Below are 12,858 nucleotides of genomic sequence, written 5' to 3'. Positions count from 1 at the left end.
GTATGAGCCAGGCTTGGAGAAAAATAACAAATGACATTCACATAGTCTAGTGTGTACTTCAGTGTGTTTTGCAACATAAAAACAGGATAGAAGTTACTTTTGTTATAGTTGTGCTTCAAAAATGCATTGCTAAAGCCGTTCAGTCTGTAGTCCTTATTTTAGTGACCATTATTAAGAGCTCATTCTGTGTTGAAGTTATATTGGGTATGATGCACATCAAGACAGAGAACTACAGATTTTTTTTTTTTTGTGGTTGTTGATAAAACTGAATGGGAAAGTCTAGAGCAACTCCGCACAAACATACAGCATTGTATTGCAAGAAGCAAATGCTGTCTGCAGGTCTGCACTGGTTCCGTTTTTCTTTTATTATTTTTTTAATTGCAGGCAAGAAAGGCTAACTGTAGTAGCAGGAACAACATCAGGTGAATCCATTAATTAGAGATGGATCTTTAAAAATGCATTTCAATTCAAATCACTAATTGTGCCTCAATAATCCCCTGTATGAGTGGGCTTTGGCAGGTAATCCAACATTATAGAAGCAAATAAAATTCTTCTGAAGCATGTTTGTATATCAGGAGTGGGTGGTGCTTTGGAATGTGGTGCTGTCCTTCACCGTAATTAAGATCAATTAAAGCTCTGGCGGAAACCATGGATTGTTTGAAACAATCGGCCATTAAATTGAAGCTGAAAACTCATCCAGCCAAATGCAAAAACAGATGATCACTCCAAACCCATACAGGAGGAAAATATGCAGGTTCTGAAATGATATAAAAACAAACATAGAGTAGTTAAGCAGATGTATTGCCTATATACTGAATGTATTAATATAATCCCATTTGTGGGTATTCATTGAGACATTTCTACTTTGCTTATTTACGAATGAATGCTAATGTGCTTCTAAAAGGCACACTTACTAAATGATAAAAGTAGAATTGTGGGATCAGACTTATTCATTTAAGTTTTATAAAAAGTGAGTTTACTATGTTTTCTTTAGTGTTTCACTGAAGAAAATCCAGTTAGCAAATGTTTATGGTCAGTCACAACAAATGAAGCTTCACCACAGTTCTGATTAGTTTAAGATAAAGTGTTTAGTAGGATCAGCATACAACAGTGTTCAAAATCCAAGGTCTACAAAATCTCTTTAAAACTTGCATAATGGAGAAAAATAACCCCATTGTTGAAGTCCTTCCCTTATCAGCTGAACAGCTGTGCAATCAGTTTCTAAATCTTTACCTGTAAATGAACAAGTTTGAACACCCCTGTTGTAGCTTGAGCCTGCACTGAGATACTGTAACAGTTTAGTAAGAGTAAAGTGGTATTGGTATGTTATTCTGGCAAAGGCTATAAAAAAGATTAATCATAACAGAACCTGATTATTGATGATGCATACATGTATAGTTGCAGAAACAGAAAGATTTTATTTTTTTTTTTTTTTCAGATTTCCATTCTAGTGGTGAAATGTAGCCTTGTGCAAAGGAATTGTATGCTGTGTTCATTTTGTTTGCCCTTGCAATAATTGCATGAGACATTTGACAATTTCTTGGTGTTAAAGGTGTGCTCATTCAAGAAAAAAAAAGGAGAGAATTAAAGACATTAAAGGGCCTTTTGTAAAATATTTAATAAGACACTTTGTGAAGCCAGTACTCTGTGCTGGATAGTGAAGTAGGGGTGGAACAGCAGATTAAAATGGCTTTCTTTTTAAGAATGTCTTCTCGTTGCTGGAGCTTCAGCAATGCATTTCGTGTTTCTGTCTACTGAAACATGTGCTGTTATTTTTATTTGTCATTGTTCACTCAGTTGTATTTCTCTCCCCTGCAAGGTCCAACACTGATCAATCACAGTTTGGCCCCCTAATAACAAAGCCAAGAAGCAGTAAAGTGTGCAGAATGCCTGTGCACAAGCACCCTGTGTCGGTTGATTCCCTACTGGAAACTTGACATTGCCCCAACAGAAAAACGCCAGATCTGCCTGGATAAGCGGGAATACACTTACTAATTACATCTGTTGTCGGCTACAGTATTACATTATATGAATGTGAGTAACCTCCATGTGACTCTTATCAACCAGTTGTTCAGTAACTTAACTTGGTACATGAAGCCACAATGTTGCATGCATTAAAATTGACCCTGACTTTCTCATGGTCGAATAGCACATTGTTCTTATTTATTTATTTATTTATTTAATTATTACAAAAAAATATGGAGGTATGTTTCCTTTTGCTCAGTTTTTTAGCTATGGCATGTCATGCTCTGTTGCACTGCATAGTTTACTTGAGTTTAGCCCCTTAATCCACATTTAACAATCAGTGAATATGGAAATTTACAGATTTTACTAAAGCAAGAGTTTGAGTGGGGGGCTGAGTCTGAGGGAAGAACTTTAACCCTCTATCCTGATGGAGTAAGCAGAGTTGCGAGACCAAGAATTTACAGTAACAAGAATAGGATGTTAGCGCTTCATTGAGTCAGGCTGCCAGAAAGGAGGGGGGACTAAGCCACACAGTTCGGTCCTCACTAACCAAATGATCCTGCAATCAACTGCTTGAAAACCTTACATACAGGATCACAAGGTAAAAGAACTATACTTCATGTACTGTATGTTATTGATAATTTTACAGTGATGTTAAAAAAAGTACTGTGTGTGAATCTTATGTGATATTGTTAACTGTCAAAAGTTGTAATCCTTTTGTTTCTGAAAATAAATAGACATGATTCCAGTAAGTTACAATGCAGTAAGTTTTATGAAGGTTTCTTTGTATGCAACTAAAGCGACTGCCCTAATTTAGAACTTGATTTGGGATAGTACTGTTTCTTTTCTGACATTTTATTTCAATTCAACTTTAAGTAATGTGGCTGGCTGTTTTGTTTTTGTTTTGTTTGGTAATTCTGGTGCTTAAAAACGATCTTCCTTGCAAGTACACATAGCTTTTCTGACATTTTTCTGAATGGCACCATGTTGTTGTTTTTTTTTTTATTATTATTATTAAATCGTGTGTTTTTGTTAAAACTGAGAGCTCACTAAAAGCAAGATTAATTGTAACTTTTTTGTACTGCCACTTTCTGTCCTCTCTCTCTCTAAATGTATTTAAGTATGTATTTATTATTCTCTCTCCCTGTTAAGGAAAATCCTGGCTAGTTGCCTGAGACCCACGGTGGGAATTCACTTCCTGTTAGGAAATGCAGCTTTTCAATTTATTATGTCACCGAGGCAGCCAGGGGTGAACAATAGCCATTTAAACTGTTTAAGCAATGAGCGTCATAACTGAGCCGATGTGTACTTTGTTCTCTGATGTATTGGAAAAGAAGTATATTGGCAGCACTTGAGAATATGAAGCTGCTTCGCTTGGATCCCATGCACTGGTGGTGTGGAAGGGAAAGTGAACTCTCATGTACTGGTGATGGGGAAGGGAAAGGTGAACTCTCATGCGCTGGTGATGGGGAAGGGAAAGGTGAACTCTCATGCACTGGTGATGGGGAAGGGAAAGGTGAACTCTCATGCACTGGTGATGGGAAAGGTGAACTCTCATGCACTGGTGATGGGAAAGGTGAACTCTCATGCACTGGTGATGGGGAAGGGAAAGATGAACTCTCATGCACTGGTGATGGGGAAGGGAAAGGTGAACTCTCATGCACTGGTGATGGGGAAGGGAAAGGTGAACTCTCATGCACTGGTGATGGGGAAGGGAAAGGTGAGCTCATATGCCCGTGGGAGAGGAATACTCGACAGGCAGTGTCTTCAAAGTATGATGCCCAGTAGAGTTTTGTTTGCTATCAGTCACAACTATACCACATTTACTGGAGTTTTTGTTTCAAATAGTGATTATTGAAAGCTGAATGTATCTCATAAACACAAAAAATGAATTGCTCATGTAGCATTTTTATTTCGAAAGAAATTTTGAGAAACATATAATTTATATCATGTTAACCTTTTGACATTTAATGTCTACACCATCTTTTTCACTGCAGCATTTTGAAAAGCTGATATCTCAAACACTATCTGATGCATGCTTCATACAGCATCTGCAATGCTATAATACCTTGGGCATGTTACTTTGTTTCCAGATTGTATAGGTATGAATGCATTGTCTTTGTGGTCTGTTTACAGATTATTATGAATAGGACCATTTAATGTATTTTTTACTAAGTTTGATATGCTCAATTTCAATGCTATCTCACTACTGCAAGCTACTAACCGATCAGAAGGACTGCAGATGAATGGGCAAGCCAATCCCTCTTTCCCCTGCCTAATATAAGCAACAGATGTTACCAATCCACTTAACCCAGGAGGCGAGGGCCCAGCCAGGGAATCCCTGCCTGGCCTCTCCGGGTTGCTGGAGAACAACGATGTGAGCTGTAGCGCAGAAGATTTCGGAGTAACCCTGTGGGAGCACAAAGGCCAATAATTAGATTCCTATGGTTCTCTATTCAAGATTGATCATATGAGTCTTCCTTCCCTCCAAGCAGCAGTTTTTTTTTTTTTTATTAGGCCCCCTTTTCTGTTTCAATTTATGTAACACTCACTTTGAAAACCTGGTCCTGGACCCCTCTGTATTATGAAAACGTGTTGTAGTATGTAAAGACTATCGGTTTTTGGTATACTATGCCCAGTTAACCATTTTATATTGGAACATCTATTTTGGTTGGTCTAAATTAGTAGCTTTTTTTAGTTTGGGCTTTTGTCAGTACTGACTGCACACATAAAGAATACTGCCACATGGGATTATTCATTAGGCTTTTACTAAAAACTTAGGAAGCTGAACATGGCCATTGGGAAGCCAGCAGGATATATCCCAAAGCACTCATTAAAATAGTAAGCAGTTTTATGGGGCACATTGCTGCAGTGACTAGGTTAAGTTAATGGTTAGGAAAGACAGCTGTTGGGTGTATTGGATGTATGCTTCTTTGCATCAGAAGGTGCTGGTGTACTTGACCTGTAGCAATGTTAACAATCATTTTTTTAATGGACTGGGGTCAGTAAAAATGTTTACATTAGAATTTGATGTAGAGCACAACAGCATTACAAAGTGTTTAAAAACAAAAACAACCTAGAATTAGCTGGGTGTAATGGGCTTTGTGTAGTAAAGACATCTTACACACACAAAGAAAGCAAAACTTGCTCTTTAGCAATATTTGCAACTAATATACCTTGATAAAATTGTGCCGACTTCTGTTAATGTGTTTTTTTTTTTTTTTTTTTTCTTTTAATAATGATGTAGCTCTAAGGAATTGCTCTATAGTATCTGAATGTTTACTCTAAGTTTCCAAGGGAACTTCGCAAACTTGACTGTGGAGCAGATGTTATAGCTAATGGGGTCAGTGTTTGGAGTGAACAAGTTCTGCATTTCATGAAATCAAACATATGTCCCGAATTGAGGCAGTCTTTTTGACTCCATACAGTTTCCTGGAATTAAGTGAATGAATGCAGGATTCTAGTGTGTCTTTCTCAGGGTCCACAGTGCAAACACAGTACCAGTACCACCTTATAACTGTAAGCCACAGCAGTATGTTGAGATTGAAATGTACAAGAACTGTACAAACTGTGCATCAAAAAGTTCATAGCTATGATATATTTCAATGGGAATCTCTCTGCTTGAACTGACAGAACTATTGTCAACGCTGTCTCAGCCAGCAGGTATTGGCAGCCAGTGTTACTGTCATCACAGCCTCTCCCATCGGGGGGCATTGTGGGGCAGGCCAAATGTCTCATAAATTGGGACCAGGGTAGAAAAGCATGTTCAATATTTGTTTTCTAAAGCATCAGCTGCACTAATTGACCATATACTGTACCAGCGAATTTCTGCAAGCCTGGTACGGAAACTGTGCTTGTGATTTTAATATAACAAATGTTTTATTTAAGGGTTCCAAACTTTAGACATTTCGAAAGTCCTGTGTTCTGGTTAGGCAGTTCTTTCTGTTCTCAAAAGAAAATTTGGCTTTAATCTGTGATTGCTTGCGATGGAATGAGGCATTGGTGCCAGCATTTAGGGAGAAAAGGAAATCATTTGATTATGGACATCTACAGTGCATTGTGTGGTTATGACAGAGACCAGGGTAGACAAAGACATTCCCAATAGCTGGCCTGTGTGAAGTGGTTTAGTAGGATATTGTTGTGTTTGGCATGTTGTGTACCTGTGATGTTGGCAAAAACAAAATGCAAGGTGTAATTTATAAATTTAATGAGCATAAATGTAGCAAAAACAATGAGGTAATACTGAAGGTTGTTCTGCTCCAAAGAATCAAACTGCGTGCTACAAAACTACTATAAACTGGTTATAGATTGTGGACCTGTTGCTGTATCTCAGGCTGACTTCCAAAGCTGTTGTAACTAAGCTAAATAACTTATGAAGATACAGTACAAAGCAGCCTTTTTTCTCTCCATGAAAAACACATTTTTGATGAAATATTGAACTGTGTTTATGTATCTTTTCCACAGTTTCAGTAAAGCTTGAGTTTCCATGTTTTTGTTTTCTCTTATTCTTTCATTTTGGAGATGTCTCAGTGGTGATAGTGTCAGCTTTTCATTTCATCACATTTGTAAGAAACATCCTTTTTTTTTTTTTTTTTACTGATTTTATCTTTTGCCTATTTTCAAAGAGCAGAAGATGATATCTATTCAGGGTTACCAAGATATGTAGTGAGCAAGGAGTCTGGAGTGGAGTGAAAGGGTCAATAAGTGCCGCCTCCTCAGTTATCTCATATTAATTTGTTGCTTCCAAACTTATGAACAGTATTGTTGATAGATACTAAACTTGTGAAGAACATCCGTGTAGAAAAGCTGTTGTAGGTAAGGGTGAAAGAGCAGCTTGATATGGGTTAGAAATATTAGACAGTGTATCTTAACTAATGTATTCTTCATTTACCGGAGAGTGTTGCAGGGGTACATGTTAATAGTTACACTCTGGTGTATCTGATGTACTTAATGTTTCATCATGTTTCTGGGAGCACTTTTACATTCATTTAGATAACTCTGATATTTCATATCCATTCTAAGTCGTCCTTTTAAGTTTACGGTACGGTGTGTATGAATGGACCATGTTTTAAAGATTTACTTTTTTTTTATTGGCTGCTGAACAACTGTTTCATATGAGTTACGTCCTAAAAGAAAGAAGGTGAAAAAAGGCAATGAACTACTAACATTTTCAAATGTCACAATTGTTAATAAATACAGTATGAAAGAAATTATGGCATTTTGTCCTTGACCGCCCAAATGCATAAAAACAGAGACGCAAAGGTCAAGGGACTCAAGAGTTTGGCTTGTGCCCTAAAAGTCCTGCTTACAATAAAATGTAAAATGTTGTTTAGGCCTACATGGGTTATTTACTGTTGTGGGGACTGCTAGAGTCTGTATTGGTAGGGTGCTCATTAAAAACCATAATTGCAGTAAGATTAGTGGCCTGTCAAAAGAGTTATTTTTGCTGTTAAGAATTGTCAAAGCTTTTGGAAAGAGTGCATTTTCATTACTCTTGTTTTGAGTTCTTGTACTTTTAACCAGTGTTTCTTGGCTGTATTTTGTACAGTAGTTCATCAGTAATTGTCTTTTAAAACCTTGTAATAAACATATTTTCGATAACCTAAAACATTTAATAATCAGGAAAGTATAAATTAAGTGAACTTTTATTCTTGAGTGGTCATACTTTGTCTGTGTCTTAGTGTACCCTTCTTTTTTTCTAATAATTTGGTAACTGCCTCAGTAGAATATTTTCTTCCAGTGTAATTATTATTATTTTAATAACAGTTTTCTTTTGCTAGGATTGCAAGGTATTCTAAAAAGCTAAATAAAGGCCCAATTTATATACATGTGTCTATTGGACAGGAGGTGAAGAAATAGTGTGGCTTCCTTCTGCAATGTAGTCTGTGTTAATACTGTACGGTAGGTGTGTAGTGGGAGGTGCAAAGTACTTTTCTCTTTTCAATTTTTTTTTCTTATTTTTTTATTTTCTTTATTCTTGTCCTGTAGGATTTGGTGTCTTTGCTAGAGCACGGGAAAGTCAACTAGTAAAACTACTGCAAACTACAGGGGGAAAAAATGCTTGAGCAGCTTTTACAGTGGATTTTATCAATTATAAAAGTGTGTTTATATTGAACAAATTGTGTTTATATTAGAACCCATTTGGATGACTAAGTGCTGTGTAGTTTTAGACTGCCCACAATTGCAGACATGTCCTTACTTACAGTACAGTAGTTCAGTAGAAATGGAGACCTCACAGTGAGATCTCATTTCCATTTTTTGAAGTGTAAAGGAATACATTAGTTCACAATTGTGATGTAACACGCAGGCCAGCAACAGTTACAGCACAGTAATGCATGTGTATGTACAGTATTTAACAGTTAATCGAACAGTATCAACTTTTCAAATCAATTATGGTGATTCTCCTGGCTCGTATCTGGAATACTCAGGGGTTAAACTTTGTAAATCACAGCAGAGGTAGTGTGGACACAGCTTTCCTAGACGGAGAGCATAATTTGATATGTACTTTACACACAAGGAATGCTTTGATTGTTGTCATGTGCTTTGCTACTGTACAGTATGTGCAGACTTCACTTCTTCACGTGTGCTTGCTACTGCAGAAGAGGCAGCTTACCCTGTTGTCTATGATAGAGCTGACTACTAATGAAAATGCATGTTTTATATTCATCCAGTCAGGTTCCACTACGTTATTCCAACGTCTGCAGAAGTGCATAGCCGTGCATTGACTCTAAATGGGGTCATCCAGTTTGCTTAAATCAGTCAATCAAAGGACTAAATGGAGATGACATGGATTAATTCAATTAAATCAACTCTGTCTTGTAATTCTTTTCTAATGCCCTGAGTGGCCTAGAATGGTCCAGGATCTGCCCAGGACATGGTGAAGATTGCTGATTTTGGTCCTTTGTGCAATACATTTGGAAACAACAGCTCTGCCATAACTTTGCTCCCTCCCAAAAGCCACGGAAAAACTGATTTATTTGAGGATATCAGTGTACTGACTGACCCTTACTCACGAGTGTTTTTACTGCATATAATTAGTTATATTCCAGAAAACATGCAATATATAATTACTTTTTTTTTTTTTTTTTTTAAAGAACCGATGTATAGAAATGTTTTAAAGCTAGACAATTGAAAGGTCACCATTTTCATTGCTTTGTCAAGACTAAAAAGTGTGTGTTTATTTTTTGACATTTGTGTTTTTCTTAGGTGTGTATGCAAAAACAAATAAGGTACGTTTTTCCAAAAGTCCACAAAATAGAATTCAGTGTACATTGGTATTTTTCAGTCCACAAATACTGGTTAAGAACACATATTGTAATATGCATTGGTCTTCTTAAAGTGCATTGCCCAGAATTTTGACTTTTGACCTTTCTTGGTTCCAGAATGCACATAAAGACATTTTAAATATTGATTGGTGAGAAAATGGGAAAAAAAATCTATCTGTTAATAATTTTTAAAGCCTTTCCTCTGCCCTATCTTAAAAGGGTTATGATTGTCATAATTAGGTTCTAAAGTTGAACTTTGGACTCTGTGCTGTGTTTCATCAGGCAGGAAATGAGAATTACGAAACTTCAGTAAATAATAATTCAAACGGCTATTGTTTTGCTGCTTTGTCTGAACTAAGAGAGCCTCTACAGTAAGTGCATTTTTTTGGAGGCTCAGGTACTGATGATGCATAGTATGTACTGAAGGTTGAAAGTGAGGTCATGTGTATTGTGCTGCAGTTGTGTCCTAGGTGTTTATTGTACTGCATGAAGCCCGTGTTCAAAATACAAACATGTGTTTAGTGTTTTGAAGACATCATTTTACATTTGTGTGGTTCTAATATTCACCAGAGGTTTGATTTTTTTAAATTGTACATGAACCATCAAATTCATAATTACATATTTCTCATTTCCTGTTCTTTTGGATTTGATGTTGAATTGCATCACTTATAAACCAAAGTGCATATGTGTTTTTCTACAGGTCTTTCTGTTTAAACCCTACTTCCCTGAAGTGCTTACACAGCCTCTCCATAAAACTAAGTTGGTTTGGTGGATCACTAATAGTAGTCCAATCCATAAGAAAGCGTTGGGTCCTGTATGATTCACAGTAACTCAGAGTAGGTATTAGGGTTACGCAACCAAAGTCTTTCAGTTTTTTTTTCCTGTGATTTTTGTTTATAAAGATAATCTTTCCTAGTTGGGACACAGCTGAGTAACTCCAGTCTCTAAAACCAATATTGCCTTCTTGAAGGGTAAACAAAGGCTTAGATGAAGACCACCAGTGGTGTTTTTGTAACATTGCTAGTTATTTTTTTCCCTGTACAAATACTGTAACTGGTGCAAAGTTTGAACTAACTTTTTATTAATGTGATGTCCGGAACCTAAAATAATATAAGGTCAAATGTTTGCATTCCAAAATGTATGCATCACCTCTGACCCACCACCCCCAAACCCCCTCGTCCGATTAAGTTACGGGTCATTCCTAAAAGTGAACTGAAGCTTGGGGGATAATGGAAAATATCTAACAAAACATATTGGCAGTAGATGTGCTGATCTCATGTTTGGCTTGTTTAACTGGGTGGTGTGCTGGATTACTGACAATTAGACTGATGTTCTGATGATGTTTACGTGTTATGGGGTGAAAACATTTTTTGGGGGGGGGGGGTATTGGTTTGGATTTACTGCGTGAATGAACTCTTACAACGTGGAGGCTTGGTGTAATGTGCATTAAACTTGTGGAGGCTTGGTGCAGTGTGCAACTGAACTTGTGGAGGCTTGGTGCAGTGTGCAACTGAACTTGTGGAGGCTTGGTGCAGTGTGCATTGAACTTGTGGAGGCTTGGTGCAGTGTGCATTGAACTTGTGGAGGCTTGGTGCAGTGTGCATTGAACTTGTGGAGGCTTGGTGCAGTGTGCATTGAACTTGTGGAGGCTTGGTGCAGTGTGCATTGAACTTGTGGAGGCTTGGTGCAGTGTGCATTGAACTTGTGGAGGCTTGGTGCAGTGTGCATTGAACTTGTGGAGGCTTGGTGCAGTGTGCATTGAACTTGTGGGGGCTTGGTGCAGTGTGCATTGAACTTGTGGAGGTTTGGTGCAGTGTGCATTGAACTTGTGGAGGCTTGGTGCAGTGTGCATTGAACTTGTGGAGGCTTGGTGCAGTGTGCATTGAACTTGTGGAGGCTTGGTGCAGTGTGCATTGAACTTGTGGAGGCTTGGTGCAGTGTGCATTGAACTTGTGGGGGCTTGGTGCAGTGTGCATTGAACTTGTGGGGGCTTGGTGCAGTGTGCATTGAACTTGTGGAGGCTTGGTGCAGTGTGCATTGAACTTGTGGAGGTTTGGTGCAGTGTGCATTGAACTTGTAGAGACTTGGTGCAGAGTGCATTGAACTTGAGGACCACTATTTGTTTTTTCATTCTATTCCCCACATTTAAACCTGATTTTTTCTTATCACCTAAATGATATAAATTGAACTGTTTCATATGTCATCTTCATTATCATGTTGGTACATTTTTGATAGATTCTGGCTTCGGGTGCCTTGTTTTAACACAGTCAGATGGTCTTGAATACATTTATTAACAAATACCAGGCTGAATTTTACACAAATTGGCTCCATGTAAATCAGGCCAAAGCAGGTGATGAAACTTAGTTTGGCTTTGTGCCGTCATGTGGCTTTTATATAAATTCTGTTTATTAAACTGGGACGGCCTGAACCTGGTTACCATGACCTGGGGACATAGTGCTTGTGTGTGAAAAAGGACCTCGATGCTGCTGCGTTGTGCCAGCTGGAGATGGTGCAGTGGAGCAATGCTGAGACATCACTCTGCAGCCACACTGTAAAGTGAGTGCCAGTGGTTGTCATGGCAGTGGAGCAGTTTTCAATAAACCAGTTACATAGAGCAAGCTAATACATTCAGAACAATTGCATAAAAAGACTGCAGCTCTCTTGTCTACCTTTTGTGATACTGTAATTTGTTTACTCTAAGAGAATTTAAGCATTTCACCATGTACTTTATCTTTTTGAAAGTATACGGTAAAATTACTTGGTCATGTAGAACGTGTAATTGTGTGAAGTATACATATTCTGTAAATTTAACCATTAAGACCCTCGCCAACATCCTTGGTTTTAATTAATGTAAACATACTGATGTACAGTGGCTGTGACCTGTTCCCTTGTGCTACTAAGGTCTTTTCTTGTATCTGCCTGTATTTGTATTTCTTTAAAGAAGACTAATTTACAAGCGCATTTAAAATTTCTTTCTTATGTCTGAAGATTAAAGACCAGCCTTCCATTTATCTAAGTGGGTGCTTGCCCCCCTGCTAACTTTCTATTCACTAATTGAATTTGGCTGCTGTGGGTGAATTTATTAAGGTTCAATGAAAGTGATGCAGATTAGAGTATTTCTGATTTAAATATTGATGTAATTTACCTATTCCAATTTATCTATTCACAGCTGGAAAGAAACTGCAAATACGTCAGGAATTGATATCTGTTCCATAGATTGGAGAGAAACAACTACAGATTGGGATTGAGTTCTGTTTAGGATTGTTGGTATTGATCATCTGTCCTACGACGTAATGCAAGTTCTTCTAGTTAATGAGCAAAAATAATCCAAGGTCAGAAGTTGATTGAAAACAATATGCAGTAAACATGTTCTCTGTGATAGCTTGCATGTCTGTCTAGTAACTGCACTGCCTGAGTTGATTTTGCTAATGTAACACACTCAGTGCTACAGTATGTCGAGCACTGTATGTAAAACTAAACATAAAACATGATTTTATGCCTGCAAAGTTATTGAGTTTTGTACTCAAGTTGTCTATTTCACTTTTATATGACAATTTTTTAGATTCTTTTATAGATATGTTTTGTTTGTGCCTTGGCTGGGAAAGAGGCAAGGCTAGTGTTTATAATG

General features: G+C 37.6%; 1 protein-coding gene across 4 annotated transcripts in view; it reads left to right on the top strand.

Moving 5' to 3' along the window:
* The window catches only part of LOC121325515 (gamma-adducin-like), a 60,368-nt gene that overhangs the window by 28,102 nt on the left and 19,408 nt on the right, over nt 1-12,858 (top strand). Inside the window, exon 1 of one of the 4 annotated variants that reach the window (XM_041268059.1) lies at nt 2,483-2,566. The exons of the other annotated variants lie outside the window; for them this stretch is intronic. The gene's annotated coding sequence lies outside the window, so the exon portion shown is untranslated. Of the gene's footprint in view, nt 1-2,482; nt 2,567-12,858 lie in introns of those variants that run through there. 4 annotated transcript variants of the gene reach the window in all.

Source organism: Polyodon spathula, chromosome 13 (genome assembly GCF_017654505.1).
Source record: "Polyodon spathula isolate WHYD16114869_AA chromosome 13, ASM1765450v1, whole genome shotgun sequence".
Lineage (NCBI taxonomy): Eukaryota > Metazoa > Chordata > Actinopteri > Acipenseriformes > Polyodontidae > Polyodon > Polyodon spathula.
This window is presented reverse-complemented; position numbering and strand designations above follow the sequence as displayed.